The sequence below is a fragment of the Culex pipiens genome, chromosome 3, assembly GCF_016801865.2.
Source record: "Culex pipiens pallens isolate TS chromosome 3, TS_CPP_V2, whole genome shotgun sequence".
Taxonomy (NCBI): domain Eukaryota; kingdom Metazoa; phylum Arthropoda; class Insecta; order Diptera; family Culicidae; genus Culex; species Culex pipiens.
Window position 1 is genome coordinate 15,945,058 of NC_068939.1, and position 19,039 is coordinate 15,964,096.

Genomic DNA, 19,039 nt, shown 5'->3' on the forward strand with positions numbered 1-19,039 from the left:
TCATCGAATAACTGGAGCATTTTTTGGACAAAACTTATTTTTTTGGGTTTGTTAATCGAGTACTTTTTTTGCTAACCGATGCTAAACATGAAACTAAGATCACTTGAAAGATTGGATCATAATCTAACATTGCTGAAATTTCCAGCCTGCGATTTTTTGCGTTTTCGGAGATATGCCATTTTGAACATTTACGTTTTATCAAAATTTGCTGCAATCTACATATGCACCCGTTTATTTCACTTGCTTACTTCGTTTATTTCACTTGCCTACTTCGTGGGCATCGTCGCTTCAAAAATCAATACCTGGTTTCAAGAAGTTCGAAATGACTTTATTGGAATTTTCTGTTGCCTACATTTAAAATTGAGTACCTTAGTCAAAATAAGGTATTCGTACCGAAGTTTCTCAAGCGAAACTGGAGAATGGAGAATCTCAGTTTGACACAAAAAAAAGTATTCAGCAAAATATTGACTTAGCATGATGAATTTTTGCGATCAATCCATGAAACTGATCCACGTTTAAGTTCTATGGTGGTTAGTACAAAACGTCATAAAAAGTACCTTGAATATATCCTGAAGCCGTCAGAAACTCTATAATCAAATGAATTTTCATGAACAAGAACATTAGGATTAGTAAGAATATGTTTTGTATTTTATCGTTTTACTTCATAATTAATATTTTGAATAAAATTAATTTTTCTGTTATTTGATTTAACAATTAAAATTTTCGCAATTTATGCCCGTAAGGGTGGGGGCGGTGGGTCTCAAGTTATATGGCATGGACTCACAAAAAGAAACACACAGCAGGAAATAATAAATATTTGACTTAAAATGGATTTATTACGCTTAACAAAATTTTGTTGGAGGGGAGGAGGGGAGGGGGGAGGGGTGTGGAAGAAAGTGGAGGGAGGGGTTGTGTCCTTAAAGTGGGGATGTATTAGCTTATCCATAATTTAATAATATAAACTTGCAATACAATATATACGCAATTCTGTTGCACTTGCAAATGTATGAAAAGACTATTTATTATAAACAATCCACTATTGAAAAACATGAAAAGTCATAAAAATCGACGTATATCATTTCAATACCATACCGAAAAGCTTGTTTTTTTCGCGAGAAAACAATTTCCGTCGATACCTTGATATTTTGAAAACTAATGGGAAAGCAATTGGGCGCGTGTAAAATGCATTTTAAAACACTTTTAGTCCAAATTTAAATTTTTATATATTTTTTTGCGTCCCGGCGATAACAATCGAGACTTGATAATATTATCGTTAACAACCTTGATGATTATCCCCTTTTTATCCAACGCGTTTGGTCGTGTTTTCTTTTTGCGTTTCTCTTTGTTTCGTCGTTCGTGTCCGTCGCGATGAACGGCCATGATCAACAAGTTGTTATGATTACAAGCAAACCCCTTATGTTAATAAATCAATTTTTTGTTATTGTCTTCTCTACAACATTGTAGAACATTGTTACGAAATTTTAAAATGAAAAAAAAAATGTTCTAAATGAAAATGAAAAACATCTGTGTTAATGTAGATTCGAAAAGTACATTAAATTTAGGTGTGTGCTTTTGTGTCGCTGTTCGTATGGGGTGAGTGCATGATTTGTAAAGGTGGTGTAAAAAGTATTCGGAGTGAAAAGTGATTTTTTTGTGTTTAATTTATTGTTTTGTGATTGTCAAAGCCCTTCCTATATCATCGTTGATCGGAAGGCACGACGTCGGGTGAATTGTGTTTAAATTTTTGAAGGTTTTATTTATTTACGGTGAAAAAGCCATTTCTATATAATGATCGAAAGACGCACTGACAATTTGGATCGTCGAGTTAATAGTGGAGCAAAACAACTGTGTGTGAGTGATTTTGTGTGCTAACCAGAAAGACCTTCCCATAGCACCGTTGCTCGGAAGGCTCGCCGACGGGTCTGTTATGAAAGTCCTCCCCATAGCGTCGTAGGTCGGGAGGCATCGAAAAGCCAATACCTTATCCTACTAACCCAAAAAAAACATTAATCACGTGATGCTTGAAGGAGATGCTGTGAAACTATGTGCTTGATGAGTCTGCAACTTCAACTATCGGACTAACATTCCTCTCTTTCGTTGAACTGCAGGCTTCTTGGGAGGGCGCCGGTATTGACTAATAAAGTAGGGATCTTCAGAGGTTAAACAGTGAACGGATGGTTGGCTCCCACTGATCATTTTTGATTCATTGTTTAACTTCAGCTGATCTGTCAATAACGGAGTAGCAGCTCATTGGCAGTCAACCATGCTCATGCTCATGCTCGAAAAGTACATTAAATTTCCCTAAAAATGACATGTTCCAAAAAAATTTAATGTTGAGTAACAAAAAATGGCAGAGCTTTCAATCTTTATTTGTGACTTTTTTTTCGAAATTTTATTTTTCGGAATTTGAAGTACGCAATCAAATTGGGCATTTAATTTTACATTAAAGTCCCTTTGACAACAGATTTCCATCTCATCACATTTTCAGCCTGCAAATTATTGAAAACACCTCTGTTTTCTTCCATCACGAGATACCAAAAAACGGACCTCGGATTTGTTTTCAGGGATAAAAGTTACCCTTAAGGACGAAGTTTCACGCAAATCGAAGAGAGGTCGGGGCAAATTTTCCCGATTTTGTGTGAGTTAGTACAGAATTACCTATGTTGATTTAAAACGACATTTTTAAAATATAAGCATCCTGTGTAAAAAAAACTTTAAAGGGGAACCTTCCCTTCTCACAGTGCAGAATCTTCGAAAACATCGACAAATCCCTTCACGCCACAATCGATGGGTCGTCTGCTTCAATTCTTCATCGGCAGCATCACCACGAATTCAACCGGGGTAGTTTGTCAATTGTTGGCATTCGTTTGGTTGGTTTTTTTTTTCGTCGTTCGAAAATCTCGCCAGTCATCTGGCTCTGCCCCACCATCATCAGTCAGTGGCTTCAGGCTGGTTGGAAACATTGAATGGGACAAGGCCATATTGACGTAATTTCTGGAACGAGCCAATTTTCGCAGAGCTGCTAGTTCTTTTGGTAGAGAGGGTGTGGGAAAAGCCGACTCCCAGAATACCATCATATGGGGTCAAAGGCAACCGTAAGGCTTGATGAATCGATGCAGAGGGAAGCAAAATTGAGGCAGAATCGGATAGGCACGAGCTTTTCCATTGAGTTCTCTGGGAGTGACTATTCAGTGTGGGATTTTTTGCTGAGCTTTGGTGTGGAGATGTGAAAAAGTTTCTGTTTGGAGCGAAAAAAGCGGAAATTGGAATGCAGATGTTTTGCACCCAAGGCAATCAGCTAGTCAGAATGAGAAATATGTGCTCAAAAATCTCCTATAAAGCTTATGTCAAAAAAAACCATTTAACAGTTTAAAAATCATAACCATTAACAACTTTGGCAACATTTCCGTTTTCCACAGATAACATTCCTCACCAAAACTTCCCCCTCACTCGCCCTTTCGAAACAATTAATCATTTCGAACGAAACTTTCGCCCCATCAAGTAACGAGAACGTTTGAAAAACAACGCTCCGAATGGGGCTGCTCATCGACCAGTGGGGTGGGGTGGAAAACTGGAGGGAGGGGGTGGTTTCTCGACTTTAGATCTTGATAGGCGACACGCAAAAAAAAGGACTCGCCCGAGGAGAAATGCTCGGGCTTTCACCGCCACCCAAAGGACGACAAGACAAGCGTTCAGCCTTCGTGACACAAGTCTAAACTATTTAACTTATCTGATTGGGGGGGGGGAGGCCTGTGTCGTTGTTGAACGGTTTTTTGTAGTTGTTGGTACAAAGAGAAAAAAATAATATTTTTTTTAATTTTGTTAATAAACCTAATTTTTCAAAATTTGATTATTCTTGACATTTTAAATATGCAAATTTATGGGTAATTCTCCGCCAACTCACACAGCAGTTGCCCCGACCCCTCTTCGATTTGCGTGAAACTTTGTCCTAAGGGGTAACTTTTGTCCCTGATCACGAAACCGAGATCGGTTTTTTGATATCTCGTGACGGAGGGGCGGTACGACCCCTTCCATTTTTGAACATGCGAAAAAGAGGTGTTTTTCAATAATTTGCAGCCTGAAACGGTGATGAGATAGAAATTTGGTGTCCAAGGGACTTTTATGTAAAATTAGACGTCCGATTTAATGGCGTACTCAGAATTCCGAAAAAACGTATTTTTCATCGAAAAAACACTAAAAAAGTTTAAAAAATTCTCCCATTTTCCGTTACTCGACTGTAAAAAATTTTGGAACATGTAATTTTATGGGAAATTTAATGTACTTTTCAAATCTACATTGACCCAGAAGGGTCATTTTTTCATAAAGAACAAAATTTTTCATTTTAAAATTTCGTGTTTTTTCTAACTTTGCAGGGTTAGTTTTTAGAGTGTAACAATATTCTACAAAGTTGTAGAGCAGACAATTACAAAAATTTTGATATATAGACATAAGGGGTTTGCTTATAAACATGACGAGTTATCGCGATTTTACGAAAAAAAGTTTTGAAAAAGTTACTTTTTGCGTTTCTCTTTGTTTCGTCGTCCGTGTCTGACGCGGGTGGCGATGAACGGCCATGATCAACGACGACCAACTTTTTCCATTTTTTTCCAAACTTTTTTTCGTAAAATCGCGATAACTCGTCATGTTTATAAGCAAACCCCTCATGTATATATATCAAAATTTCTGTAATTGTCTGTTCTACAACTTTGTAGAATATTGTTACACTCTAAAAAATAACCCTGCAAAGTTAGAAAAAACACGAAATTTTAAAATGAAAAAATTTGTTCTAAATGAAAAAATGACCCTTTCCAAAAAATTACATGTTCCAAAAATTTTTACAGTCGAGTAACGGAAAATGGGAGAATTTTTAAAACTTTTTTAGTGTTTGTTTTCGATGAAAAATATTTTTTTTCGGAATTCTGAGTACGCCATCAAATCGGGCGTCTAATTTTACATAAAAGTCCCTTTGACACCAAATTTCAATCTCATCACCGTTTCAGGCTGCAAATTATTGAAAAACACCTCTTTTTTCGCATGTTCAAAAATGGAAGGGGTCGTACCGCCCCTCCGTCACGAGATATCAAAAAACGGACCTCGGATTCGTGATCAGGGACAAAAGTTACCCCTTAGGACAAAGTTTCACGCAAATCGAAGAGGGGTCGGGGCAACTTTTCCAGATTTCGTGTGAGTTGGTAGAGAATTACCCTTATATGTTTACAAAATTATATTTAAAACAAGGAAAATATGCCAAATCAGTATGCAACACTCCATTATCAACGTTGAAAGGATTTCCACACGTGCCAGGAAACTACCATCAGCCTAAGGAAAGTCACTAGGCGTACACGTGTGCCTCAAATCCCGAGCACAATATTTCATGTAAACAAAGTGATTTACACGGTGGACTATTACTCAGTCCCTCCTTGCAGATTTGAGGTACACTGAAAATTTAATTTTCCTAAATTTGTTAATTATTTCTTATTATTTCTTATTTCTCATTATTTTTTGCAAATTTGGAAAATACCACAATTTCTAATATTATTTTTATGATAAATCAAATATTTCTTCAAATTCCGTGCAGACGGTGCTCCAGCATGACCTCCAGGACGGAGAGAGAGAGCGAGTATGTGTTTACCGTTGATTCTCCTCAAGTGCTTTTCCAGCCGAGTTAGTCCCAATAAACTTATATTAGGCGCCCCTTTCGCCTCTTTCCATAAAAGTCCTGGTCCTAGGACAAGGCCGACGACCAGGGCTGATGTTGATGATGATGATGCAGTTGATAGTTTCCCCCCTTACTGCTCTTGCGAAAGTAACGGCAAATCGACAAGTCGCTGAGCAGAAATAACTTTCACAAGAAATATTGAGTTTTTCAAAAATTATGGAGACGCAAGGTTCTTTTCAAATCAGTAAAATATCTTGCGTCTCCATCAGAATAAAATGCAAATTCACATAATTCGCAAAATTCAACAAATCCTCAATTCCGCGTAAGCTCGTCAGATTAATAGTTGGTTTCCCCCCGAGCGACCAACCTCTTAACTTAGTTTGCGCGCAAATAAAATTATGACATTTTTTCTCCATTATCTGCCAGTCCCTTATTTTGATTGCGTTCACCACCGCTGGTCCGGTGGCAGGTTGCTTTTACACGACCACCTAAAAAAGAAAGGAGGCAGCCCCCCCGAACCTGGAAAGGATTATCGAGTCTGGCGTGCCAAAGTATGTGTGGACTAGAGGCAGCCATGGCTAATGCACCCACACACAGTTAGTGTGCCCAAAAACAGACATTTTTTTTTCGTGCGGAGCTTTCCCGAGTGACATCCGCCATGGAATTAGCATAATTTCAATAATGTGCTAGACTGAATTGCTGCTTCAACAGCAGAGTTTGTCGTGGACACAGGTTTTTTGTGCTGTGGAATGTAGAAAGGAAAACTTGTAAAATTTTTGAGAGAGATGTGAAAATTTAGAAAATCATAAGGATTTGAAAACATCTGGATGAACACCATGTAAGACATTATAGAAGCTGTTAAAATTGACTTGGATACAAGTTCAAACAAAAGTAACATCTGACAAGTATTATAGCATACCATAGCATAGCATTACATCTGACAAGTATCAAAAATTCATACCGTCATCGGGGGTGTTATTAGGGCAGGGAGGTTAACATTGGGTCATACAAAAATACTGAAATTTGTATGACCCAATCTCACCCTCAGACCGAATATCACACCTGATGGTGGTTCTATCATTTTAAAAATATAATAACATTAATTAAAAAAAAAATATATCAAATCATGAGTAAGGTTAGTGGTTTCTGCATCCAGTACAAAAAAATCGTCACATTTTTTTAAATACTTCATCTGTAATGATCTGCAATACAAATGAAAACTGAATTGCTTACTTTGAACCTGAATTGCAAAATAAAAATTCAAAGTATTTCTATGAACAAACGATAATATTTTTTTCCATTTATTTAACTTTTTTTCAATTTTATATTTTTTCAAACTGCCGCAATTTGACTATAAAAAACATTTTAAAACACATTTGAATTAGTTCGTAGGGGAGAGTGGGGAGACTTGATCCCCGGGGACACTTGATCCCAAGCCTGTATCTCGTCAGCATGGTAAAACAATTAGCTTTGTTCTAAAAAGTTGTGCCAAATTGACTAAAACTCATTTTAGAAAACAAAGAAAAAATATTAAAAAATGTTTAGATTGAGTTACAAACATTTTTCTAAAAAGTGCTGCAAAAAACTTCCAAGAGATCTTTTTTCTTTGTTTTGATAAGTATAGAAAGCACTCAAAAATTGTTCAAAAAAATATTTTTTATACATGAATTGTTTGATAAACATATCAACTCCAAAACCCTTACGCATTTGACGTTAAATTTATCGTCATACTATTTTTACAATCAATTGTTTAAAAAAGTGCGTTTAGGGAGACTTGATCCCTGCATTTTAACAGTCACTGGAATCAGCCTCAAGATTAAATAATTGGGCTGGGTTTTCGTACATAGTTTCCTTTAGTATAGTTGTACATAACTTACTGCAGTTTGAACCATTTTTCAAAAGTTTTGTAAACAAAAACTACTAGCTTTTGTAAACATGCTAAAATTTGGTCTAAAAAAGAAAATTTTATGTTTTTAAATATTGTGCATGCTAAACTTGTTATATTTTGAACACAAACGTACAGGTTTAATGTTAAATTGCTGTAACTTATAGAAAATTAAAAGTTTGGATGAATAAAAAACATTTTGCTTAAGATTTCTTCAAAATGTTGAAAGGGGGATCAAATTACCCCCAACATTTTGAAAATGCCGGTTTAAAATATTTTTTTAAAACGCTTGGCATGATTCGAAGAGTATATTTGATGAAATACCCTTATCAGCCTAACATAGTTGAATGATTAAGCTTTCAATTCACGCAAAAAGATCATAGTTTTGTGAGAAATTGACAGAGTTATGTGCGATACAAAAAAAGGGGATCAAGTCTCCCCACTCTCCCCTAAATATTTTTTTAACGATTTTGAGTTTGGGTCTTTGACAGCTCCTTGATTCTTTTTGAATGATTTTTTAAAGGATATTTGTATTGGCCCTTACAATTTTTTTTTTTTTTTTGATAACGATATAAAAGAAAATCTATGCTTTCTTACGATTTTGACTAGAAAACATTGTTTGGTACTGTGCCTTTGTGTTTATTTATAGTTTATAATTAAATACTTTTTAATGTAATTTTTTTTATATATATGGGTCATTCCAGGTCAACTGAGTACACTTTTGGACTCGACCTTCACCGATTTGGACCAAACTTGGAGGGAACGTTTATCTATCGATAGTTAACAGAAATCCCAAGTTTGGTGCTGATTGGACCATCCCTCTATTTTTGGCACCGCCCTCTTTTTTGGCGATTTTCTAAAAAACTTTTTTTTCTTTTAATCATAACTTTGCAACTATTTGAGCAAAAGACTTTCTACAGGTTGCATTTTATAGAAAATTGTCCAAGGAATTCGATAAAAATAAAAATTTTACCCTTATATTTTATTTTATATTAATTATATTATATTATATTTTAACGTTTTAAGTATAAAAATTCAGTTTTGACCAATTGATTATATTTTTATTTTTTCTTATTTTATCGCCATCGTGTTCCCCAGAAAATTTTACATAATAATCAATATAGACTTCAAACTAAAATGAACTATTGACGAGATACAGCGATTTTACTGAAAAAAGTTTGATTTTGCGCAGCACTCTGAAGTTCATGGTGTACTTTTCAACAAAAAGGAATGAATCTCGCATAATTCGGTTTTTATATGTGAGAAACTTATTTCGGATTTGAATTCATAGGACAGAGTGCAGCGCAAAATCAAACTTTTTCATTAAAATCGCTGTATCTCGTCAATAGTTCATTTTAGTTTGAAGTCTATATTGATTGTTATGTAAAATTGTCCGGGGAACACGATGGCGATAAAATAAAAAAAATAAAAATATAATCAATTTGTCAAAACTGAATTTTTATACTTAAAACGTTAAAATATAATATTAGTGGGATTTAAGGGTTAAAATTTTATTTTTATCGAATTCCTTGGACAATTTTCTATAAAATGCAAACTGTAGAAAGTCTTTTGCTCAAATAGTTGCAAAGTTATGATTAAAAGAAAAAAAAGTTTTTTAGAAAATCGCCAAAAAAGAGGGCGGTGCCAAAAATAAAGGGGATGGTCCAATCAGCACCAAACTTGGGATTTCTGTTAACTATCGATAGATAAACGTTCCCTCCAAGTTTGGTCCAAATCGGTGAAGGTCGAGTCCAAAAGTGTACTCAGTTGACCTGGAATGACCCATATATAGAGCAATTCCAGCTCAAATCGGAAATTTTTCTGGTACTTTTGACCAGACCCTCTCCGATTTCAATGAAACTTTTTAGACATGTTATCCTAGGCCTATATAAGCCATTTTTTTGTATATGGAGCCAATAGTACTCGAAAATAACATTTGAGAAGGGCGTAAGTTATTTAAATATTTTTGTATTTTGTAATTTAAAAATTACTGTATTTCGAAGCCGTTGCATCGTATCAAAAAGTGATCAAAGACAAACTTGTAAGAAATTTTATGGGCTTTCTGAAAAAAAAAACACAGAAAGAAAAAAAAACCTAAATTTTATGAGAATTTACAATTTTTAAGTTTTAAAGTTAAATTTTAAGGTGATGTCACGATGTTTTTTCGTTAATTTTTTTTGTGAAAATAGCCTAAAATATGACAAAAAGACTTACGAAAAATGCAGGGTGGTAAGTCTCTCCTAAAAAATACAAAAATCATTTACTGAAACTGTATTTTTTTTTCAAAAGTGCTCTAAACATCAGAATTTTCAAAAACCCGAACACGAGAGTCGATTCTCCAGACAATTTTACATAAAAGTCTTTATATTGACCATTGTCCTAAGTCCAATCCTTGTGAAGTTACAGCGGTTTTAAAAATAAAAATGTTGAAAAAATAGGTTTTTTGGTGGTTTTTGGCGATTTCTATATGACAGAATTGATTTTTCAGTCTCGTCAATATTTTTACCGGAAAGCTCATTCAATTTCCCATAAGTTTGTCTTTGCCAGCTTTTCAGTTGAATGTATGGGCTTACAGATATAAGCTTAATTACATTGCTCATAACTGAAAATAGAATATTTTGTTCAGTGTGGTAAAAACCTGGATAGTAAATAAGCTTACGTAAATATTAAAACGAGTCAAATTGAAAAGCTGTCAAAGGCAAACTTATGGGAAATTTGGACGAGCTTTCCGGTAAAAATATGTTCGAGACTGAAAAATCAATTCTGTCACATAGAAATCGCCAAAAACCACCAAAAAACCTATTTTTTCAACATTTGTATTTTTAAAACCTCTGTAACTTCACAGGGATTGGACTTAGGACAAAGGTCAATATAAAAACTGTTATGTAAAATTGTCTGGAGAATCGACTCTCGTGTTCGGTTTTTAAAAATTTTGATGTTTAGAGCACTTTTGAAAAAAAAATACAGTTTCAGTAAATGATTTTTGTATTTTTTAAGGAAATATTTAAATAACTTACGCCCTTTTCAAATGTCATTTTTGAGTACAATTGGCTCCATATATACAAAAATGGCTTATATAGACCTAGGATAACATGTCTAAAAAGTTTCGTTGAAATCGGAGAGGGTCGGGTACAAAAGAACCAGAAAAATTCCCGATTTGAGCTGGAATTGCCCTTTATCTGGCAGGATATTATAATCTTGAATGACTAAAAAACAAAGCAATAAAAAATAGTTTTCTTTGTGTATCTAGGTCAAAACATGTATTATGATAATTATTAGTATAATTGAAGATTAATAAATTTACAAAATAAAGTGTAGAAAATGCTATATTTTTCTTCTACATAAGATTTTCTTAGCAATTGTAACATTTTTCAAGTATCAAAATGATGTTGGTATTTTAATTTTTGTTCCCGTGAAAATTACAAAATTTCAAGCGTAAAAAATCCCTAAACGTGTATTTTTAACATTTCAAATGTCTGAAATATTTGGTTTTTAAGATATGGTCGCTTGTGTGCTATCTTGTGAAGGGTGTGCTGCAAAATGATGAACATGTCACAAGATAGCACGCAAACGATAACATATTGAATTTATTGAGGACACTTTCAACAGTAAAGCAGTTATTAAACTATGACAAAAACAAGCAAAGAAACTCGCTCTTTTTCGCGTTTGTCAGTTTGCAAACACGCAAACACAGCCAAATGCATACAGGCTTACGTTTCTGCAAGCAAACAAAGCAAAATGTTCGAGTTTGTTTGTTTGTAATGGGTAATTCTCTACCCCTATTCGATTTGCGTGAAGCTTTGTCCTAAGGGGTAACTTTTGTCCCTGATCACGAATCCCTGGTCCGTTTTTTGATATCTCGTGACGGAGGGGCGGTACGACCCCTTTCATTTTTTAACATGCGAAAAAAGAGGTGTTTTCAATAATTTGCAGCCTGAATCGGTGATGAGATAGAAATTTGATGTCAAGAGACTTTTATGTAAAATTAGACGACCAATTTGATGGCTTACTCAGAATTCCAATTTTTCATCGAAAAAACACTAAAAAAGATTAAAAAAAACTCTCCCATTTTCCGTTACTCGACTGTAAAAATTTTTGGAACATGTCATTTTTTTAGTCCTTTTCCATCTTCTTCTAAGAAACTAGTCATCTATCCACCTATCAGTTTCATTCCTTTCTTCTAATTTGTGAATTTAATTTCACCGAAAACTACCGATAAAAGCCCGTAATATCATAAAATTACATGTTCCAAAAAAATTTACAGTCAAGTAACGGGAAATGGGAGAATTTAAAAAAAAAAATTAGTGTTTTTTTCGATGAAAAATACTTTTTTTCGGAATTCTGAGTACGCCATCAAATCGGGCGTCTAATTTTACATAAAAGTCCTTTTGACACCAAATTTCTTTGTTCAAAAATGGAACGGGTCGTACCGCCCCTCCGTCACGAGATATCAAAAACTGGACCTCGGATTTGTGATCAGGGACAAAAGTTACCCCTAAGAACAAAGTTTCACGCAAACCGAAGAGGGGTCGGGGCATACCTACTACCTACTTCCTTAAAACGCAGTGATGAACATTTGGAATTTAATTTTAAAAATAAGAGATTAGGAAAATTTCAAAGTTTTTCCATAAAAAGTATTGAACATATTGAATTTATTGAAAATTTTCCTGTGTTTTTGAATAACATAATTTTCAGATTTGTCCAAACTTAACTTCTACTGGTAAAAAAATAACTTTTTATAGAAACAATTGTTTTAGGTGTATATAACATGAAAACAAAAATAGTTTTTTTTTGTTTTAAATTTAATCCTTCATCTTAAAAATAAACATTCGAAAGATCAGTATTACATTTTAAGACCGTTATTTTGCCTTCCTCACTGAGGTAAGGCTATAATCCTGCTCGAAAAATGAACATTTGAAAAACAACCTATATTCATGTAAACCTATCGACTCAGAATCGAAAACTGAACAAATGTCTGTGTGTGTGTGTATGTGTGTGCGTATTCCCCTTGGTGTTAAAAATTCTTGCCAAGTTTTCTCGGCACTGGCTGATCCGATTTGAGTCAAATAAGTTGCATTCAATCCGGTTTGGTGCCCCATACTGCACTATTGAATTGTTTGAAGATCCGATAAGTAGTTCAAAAGTTACGTATAAAAAAGTGTCAGAGTTGCGAATCGGATCTCACTTAAATGCATGTAAACTTTGTCCAGACCCATCACCCGACCCATCGTTAGATAGGTAATCAAAAGACCTTTCTAATGAGTCCAATACATTGAAGATCTGGCAACCCTGTCTCAAGTTATGACCACTTAAGTGATATTTATGTACTTTTTTGATGCCGGATCTCACTTAAATGTATGTAAACTATGTCCGGATCCATTATTCAACCCATCGTTGGTTAGGTAATCTAAAGACCTTTCCAATGAGTCTAATACATTGAAGATGTGGCAACCCTGTCTCAAGTTATGACCACTTAAAAGATATTTATATACTTTTTTGATGCCGGATCTCACTTAAATGTATGTAAACTATGTCCGGATCCATTACCCAACCCATCGTTGGTTAGGTTATGAAAAGACCTTTCCAACGAGTTCAAAACATTGGAGATCTGGCAACCCTGTCTCAAGTTATGACCACTTAAGTGATATTTATGTACTTTTTTGATGCCGGATCTCACTTAAATGTTACATACATGTCCGGATCATTACCCAACCCATCGTTGGTTAGGTTATGAAAAGACCTTTCCGACGAGTTCAAAACATTGGAGATCTGGCAACCTTGTCTTGAGATATGTACACTTATGTGATATTGATGTACTTTTTTACTCCGGATCTAAAAAAGAGATGAAATTTTTGTATCTGAAAGAGATGAAATTTCATATCAGCCATTGTTGTAATAAGTGAGGAAGGCTCCAACCACATAGGTGGATTAAGTTAGTTTTTTTTCAATTCTTCCGATCAATTTCAAAATTCTTAGGAAATTTTCTGAACTTTTTTTTAGTAGACAATTTTCGAAAAAAAATCAATTAAAGATTTAAAAAAATCAAAATAATAAATACGGATTTAAAGAAATCGATTATAACTAAACAAACAAGGTTATTTAAAAAATCAGATGGCAATTTTCTTCGTGAACCTTTTTTCAATAGCTACATTTTCGCCGAAGACACCAAATCGATCAGAATTCCAGGAAACGTGCTATGCTGTCAACATTTAGCAAAATATTGATGAATTTATGACAATATATTTAAAAAAATAAATAAGTATTTTTCCAAATTCAATACTTTTGAAAAGATTCAGTGGCACTCATTTGAATTAAAAAAAAAACTGAATAAATAAACGGTTCATCATGTATTCTAAATTATTTACAAACCATATAAAGAATATTTAATGAAAATATATTTTTTGGCAATTATTAATCATTATGCTTCCTGACTTTTAAGGGAAAATTTGAATGGGGGCAAATAAAAACTTGAAGTAACATTTTCTTTGGCCTATCACCTGGTAATGTAAATGCAATCCAAAACGACAGATAGCCATTTCCTGTTTCCAGTTATTATTTTATAAAATTCTCTTTATAAAAATCACTGAAGTTTCAGAATACAGATTTAATATAAAATTAGCATCTAAATTTCTTTTCCCTCGACTGCGACCAAAAAAAAAATGTTTTTGGAATTTAAATTACAATCCATAGTTCCAACAATGGAATAAAAAAAACTATTTCAAAACGAATTTTACACCCAGGATTGTTTTGCAATCAAAATATCTAAGCAATGAAAAAAAAGTTTTTTTTTACGAAAAAAAAAGAAATTTTTGACGCGCTGCACACAGGAATTTTATAACAAACAATCTAAACATTGCTGATCAACGCAGGAAAATGCTTTCAAATTGTTTTCAATTGATTAGACTTAATTTTCAAGTTTCTGACAAACATGTTTATTGCTCCCTCGTTTCGGCCTAATTTTGGAGAAAGGGGTGACATAAACTTTGAAAAATATTTGCAAAGACCTTACTTTTGAATAAATTCGTTATTTGCTTAATTTGTATCTAGTGTGATTTAAGTATAAAGTTAGTTTGATTAATCTAAGAATAATTAGAAGTAGATTTTTTATTACATTAAAATTTCCATTTCACTAAAAAACAAGACGAGTAACTCTAAAGAAATCTTTAGTTTTTAACAAAGTTATTCGTCACAAATGAGGTGGATAAACTAAGAAATCACACAAGTCCGAGGTGTAATTTAAATTAGCATAATATACTAACTTGACTGACTAAAGAATCACACCAAATCCGAGTGCCAACAAAAAGCTCCCTTAACTGCGTCCAGACATGCCATTTGTGTTATTTCCAACATGCCTTGTCATGTTGTCGTGACGTTAGGAAAATCATTTTTTATAATCTAATTCGGAATTATTTATAAGTGTTTTGATGATGATTTTTTTTATTTTAAAAATAAAATAAACAATATTTAAATTCTAATAAGAAAAAATATACAAAAAATTTGTCACTCACCTTACTCGGAAGTTCTGGGCCGCCACCTTCAGGTCATTTAACGGCAGGGCAGCTGAACGCCGGCTCGTCGATTGACGACGATCCCACGTGGCGGAGAAGCGCGCGAAATGATGACTTCGTTTTCCTTTTTTCGACAGCAAAAATGACGACGACGCCGACTTGCGTTGAAAGGTTGCCTGCAGCCTGCAAACTAGGGTAATTTTTCTTCTTTTTTTGGGGAGGTTTTTCCTTGTCTTAACAGATTTTCTAACCTAGATTTACATTTTGCTGAACTCTTGTCAGAAATGAGCAGCGAGAATCGTTGGCTTGCCGTTTTTGTTTAGATTTGAAGCATACTTTCAGGCGTTTGTTTCTCAATCCAGATTTTTAAGCGAAAATGGCGTTCGAATGGTGAACGCCCGAAATGTCAAAATCACGTAGTGGTACCAACATTGCGAAAAAAGTGTGCCATGGCATGACGGCCACATTTTTTTTTCTAATGTTGGTGCTACTGCGTGATTTTGACAGTTCGGACGTTCACCAATCGAACGCCATCTTCGCTTAAAAACCTGGATGGTAATTTCGCTTACAGTGTTGCCAGTTCGAATAGCCCCCTGTGACTTTTCTGCGCCAGGATATGTGAGTACCGCGGAAACCGGTCCGCTAATTTGACAGTTCAAGTTTTGGCAATTACCGTACATTTAACGCTTCAACAAACAAAATCAATCCCTCCCGACGAGCCCTCCGGCTTGGTTTCCGCGCCGCGCGTCGAATTTTATCCCCGTTGACAGGCGCAAGAATTTTAATTGGCCGCGTTCGGCACCCCCAGAGCCGGGAATGTTCGGTGGCGAAAGTATGCCGCGGATATTGGCAGTGTTGCCAGCATATTACAGAGCAGATTTTATGTCGATTCCTTTTGTTTTAAAAATATAATCATTGTTATGATTGATTATCATGATTATCACAAATTTATAGAAATTTGTCAATTTTTATAGGTTAACAGTGCTGCCAGTATTTTTTTTTTTTTTGTATAGTATAAACATCAGAATGTGTTTTTTAATAACGGGGTTGCCAAAACTGCATGCTTTCTTTTTGTTTAGGATTTACAAATATTTTTAAATTCCTTTGAATAAATTAGCCGGCTTACAGTGCTGCCAGTAATATGTTTTGTTTAATTTTGACGTTTGAATATTTTTTTAATGGGAAACTGAGTTCCAAGGACGGTATATTTTGAATTTTCAATAAAATCAACCAAAAATCTTACAACTCTGTGCCTTCCCAAATGAAGTAGTGACAGCAAGAAAATGCGACATTTTGCTCATCTCTTCCCGTCGTGGCGGTGTTAAATTTATAATCCACTTTCGGGGAGGGTGCCCCAGTGACGATTGCAATCGAAGAATAGCACCACTTCTAGCAGGTTTCTCTCTCGTGCGATCTTGGCCGGCTGCCAGCGCCGACCTCGTCATGTCGCAGAATATAACTGGGCTGGCTGCAGTTGCACGATGTGCAAATTTGCGTCTATTTAGAATAACACAAGCTGGTGGCAGCTGGTGCATCGATTCGGTACCGATTGGTCAGCTGGTCGCTGGCGGAATGGGGGCTAAGAACCTACAAAGTACCCTTCGACAGCTGCCGCTGCTAGAGATTTGGTGGGGTTGAAAGATGTAATTAAGTTAGCAAAGATGCGATGAAATGTAATTGGTCGAGAGATTTGGTCAAATGAGACGTCCAGAAAGATGGCAACACTGTACCAATTGAAGCTACGTTCCATTACTGCGCAAATTTGCCACTTCATAGGTCATTTTCTGCTTTTCAAGAACTGGCAACACTGTTCTTTTAAATATCGATAGCGGTGAAATTGGTAAAGTTTCATTTAATGTCAAACTGGCATCACTGTTCAAGAACAACTTATGTCGTAAAATTGTTCTGACGAAAAATTAGTATCTCAAATTAGCTGGCAACACTTATTTGACGTAGAACTACATCTTCGGAATCGAAACAAACAAATATAAAGCTATAACAGCTGATCTGCATTATTTATTAGCATTTTATCCCTTCCAAAGAAAATAAAAACTAGATCATCTGTTTGCTGGCAACATAAAAACTGCCCTTTGCCAAGTATCGACCCGGACAACGCAATGCAGGAAACAGTGCGTAACCTAGGCCAAATCCTTCGCCCTACAACGGCACATCCGATAAATCAACATTTCTTCCACTTTGAGGACACACTCGTGTTTGAGAAACTGGTTGCCAGATTTTAGATGTGACCTCACTGCTCTCTTCCGAGTTTTGGTTGGAACTACTTAACTACCTAAGCTTTCTATCAGCTGTTTTTCATTGGCTTACTTTCGCTTTTCTTCATTTTCTAACCCCATCCTGCCTTAAGAGAGTGAAAAGAAACATTTTCAAAACTCGTTTGACGTAGGACTACGTCTGTCAAATTCAATTAAAGCTAAACTCTGTTGATTTAAAGTTGCTACAAATATACGGCTTGACTCATCTCGCCCCGCGACGAGAACATTCACGTGAGACATTCCGTCGGATCACCCCCGCATTTCCCGTTACCCCAACCCCCCTTTTTCGATCAAGCCGGGGACACAATCCCGGCGGACGAGATGTCATGCAACCGGCTACTGCTGCTGACCCAGCCGCGGGGGACACACAAACAGGAAAAAAAGCATCAACGCCAAAGAAAACACGAATTTTTTGATAATTATAGAATCGAGCCAACATCATCTTGTACGCGCGCTCCGATTGGGCCAGCGGGAACCGCCGACTGCCCGTTACCCTTGTGCGCGCGACATTTTGGCATTTTGGCCGCCCAACGGCGAGGAACCAGCCGGGAAGACCCAGAAGCCAAAAAGTTGCTCCCCTTTTCCCCCTAAAAAGGACAAGACCACTCTCGTACGACATCTCGTACTCCCCAAAACACGCGGACGGTCGTGCGTTGAGGAGCAACCAAAGGGTGAGGAGGAGGAGGAGCACGCTTATCTCTTTCACACCTTCCGCACGACACGCGAATCTTTCTCTCCGGCGGACACGTGTGTGCGAACGCACGCTGTCTCACTCGGTCGCACCGCGTGTGTGTGTTCCGATGCGTTCTCAGTACGCAGGCAGGGTTGCCGGTGTGGCATCCTGAACATTGTGGTTCCTAAATATTAGTGTAGTTTAGGTAAACCGCTGGAAGCGTGTAGAACTGCGAGTGTAGTAGTGCGCAGCTGGCGTGAAGGAAGTGAGTCAGAGTTGGACCAATAAAGATGGAGCATCTGTCTCCCGTTTGTATTATAAATAATAAAGTTTTAATATTGGATTAAACTCCAGAATATCACAGCCGGTTTGTTTGTTTGTGATTTGGAGACTTCACATTGCTCAAACTGGATGTTCTGAATTTGTGCTTGATACAGGAATCCTCTGCGTTGCTCAAACTGAATGTTCTGAATTTGTGCTTGACACAGCAATCTTCTGCATTGCTCAAACTGGAAGTTCTGAGTTTGTGCTTGCCACAGGAATCTTCTGCATTGCTCAAACTGGAAGTTCTGAATTTGTGCTTGTTACAGAAATCCTCTGCGTTGCTCAAACTGGAAGTTCTGAATTTGTGCTTGCCACAGGAATCTTCTGCAATGCTCAAACTGGAAGTTCTGAATTTGTGCTTGATACAGGAATCCTCTGCGTTGCTCAAACTGGATGTTCTGAGTTTGTGCTTGCCACAGGAATCTTCTGCATTGCTCAAACTGGAAGTTCTGAATTTGTGCCTGACACAGGATTCCTTTGCATTGCTCAAACTGAATGTTCTGAATTTTTGCTTGATACAGGATTCTTCGGCATTGCTCAAACTGGATGTTCTGAATTTGTGCTTGATACAGGAATCCTCTGCGTTGCTCAAACTGGATGTTCTAAATTTGTGCTTGCCACAGGAATCTTCTGCATTGCTCAAACTGAATGTTCTGAATTTGTGCTTGATGCAGGAATCCTCTGCAATGCTCAAACTGGATGTTCTGAATTTGTGCT

The 19,039-nt window shown here is 36.0% G+C and overlaps 2 protein-coding genes across 2 annotated transcripts in view; both read right to left on the bottom strand.

The window, feature by feature from the left end:
• Positions 1–15,074, bottom strand: part of LOC120418038 (neuronal calcium sensor 2) — a 280,465-nt gene extending 265,391 nt beyond the window's left edge. Inside the window, exon 1 of the mRNA XM_052710711.1 lies at positions 15,053–15,074. The gene's annotated coding sequence lies outside the window, so the exon portion shown is untranslated. The remainder of the gene's footprint in view (positions 1–15,052) is intronic.
• The window catches only part of LOC120418039 (neurocalcin homolog), a 328,306-nt gene that overhangs the window by 307,769 nt on the left and 1,498 nt on the right, over positions 1–19,039 (bottom strand). The window lies entirely within an intron of this gene.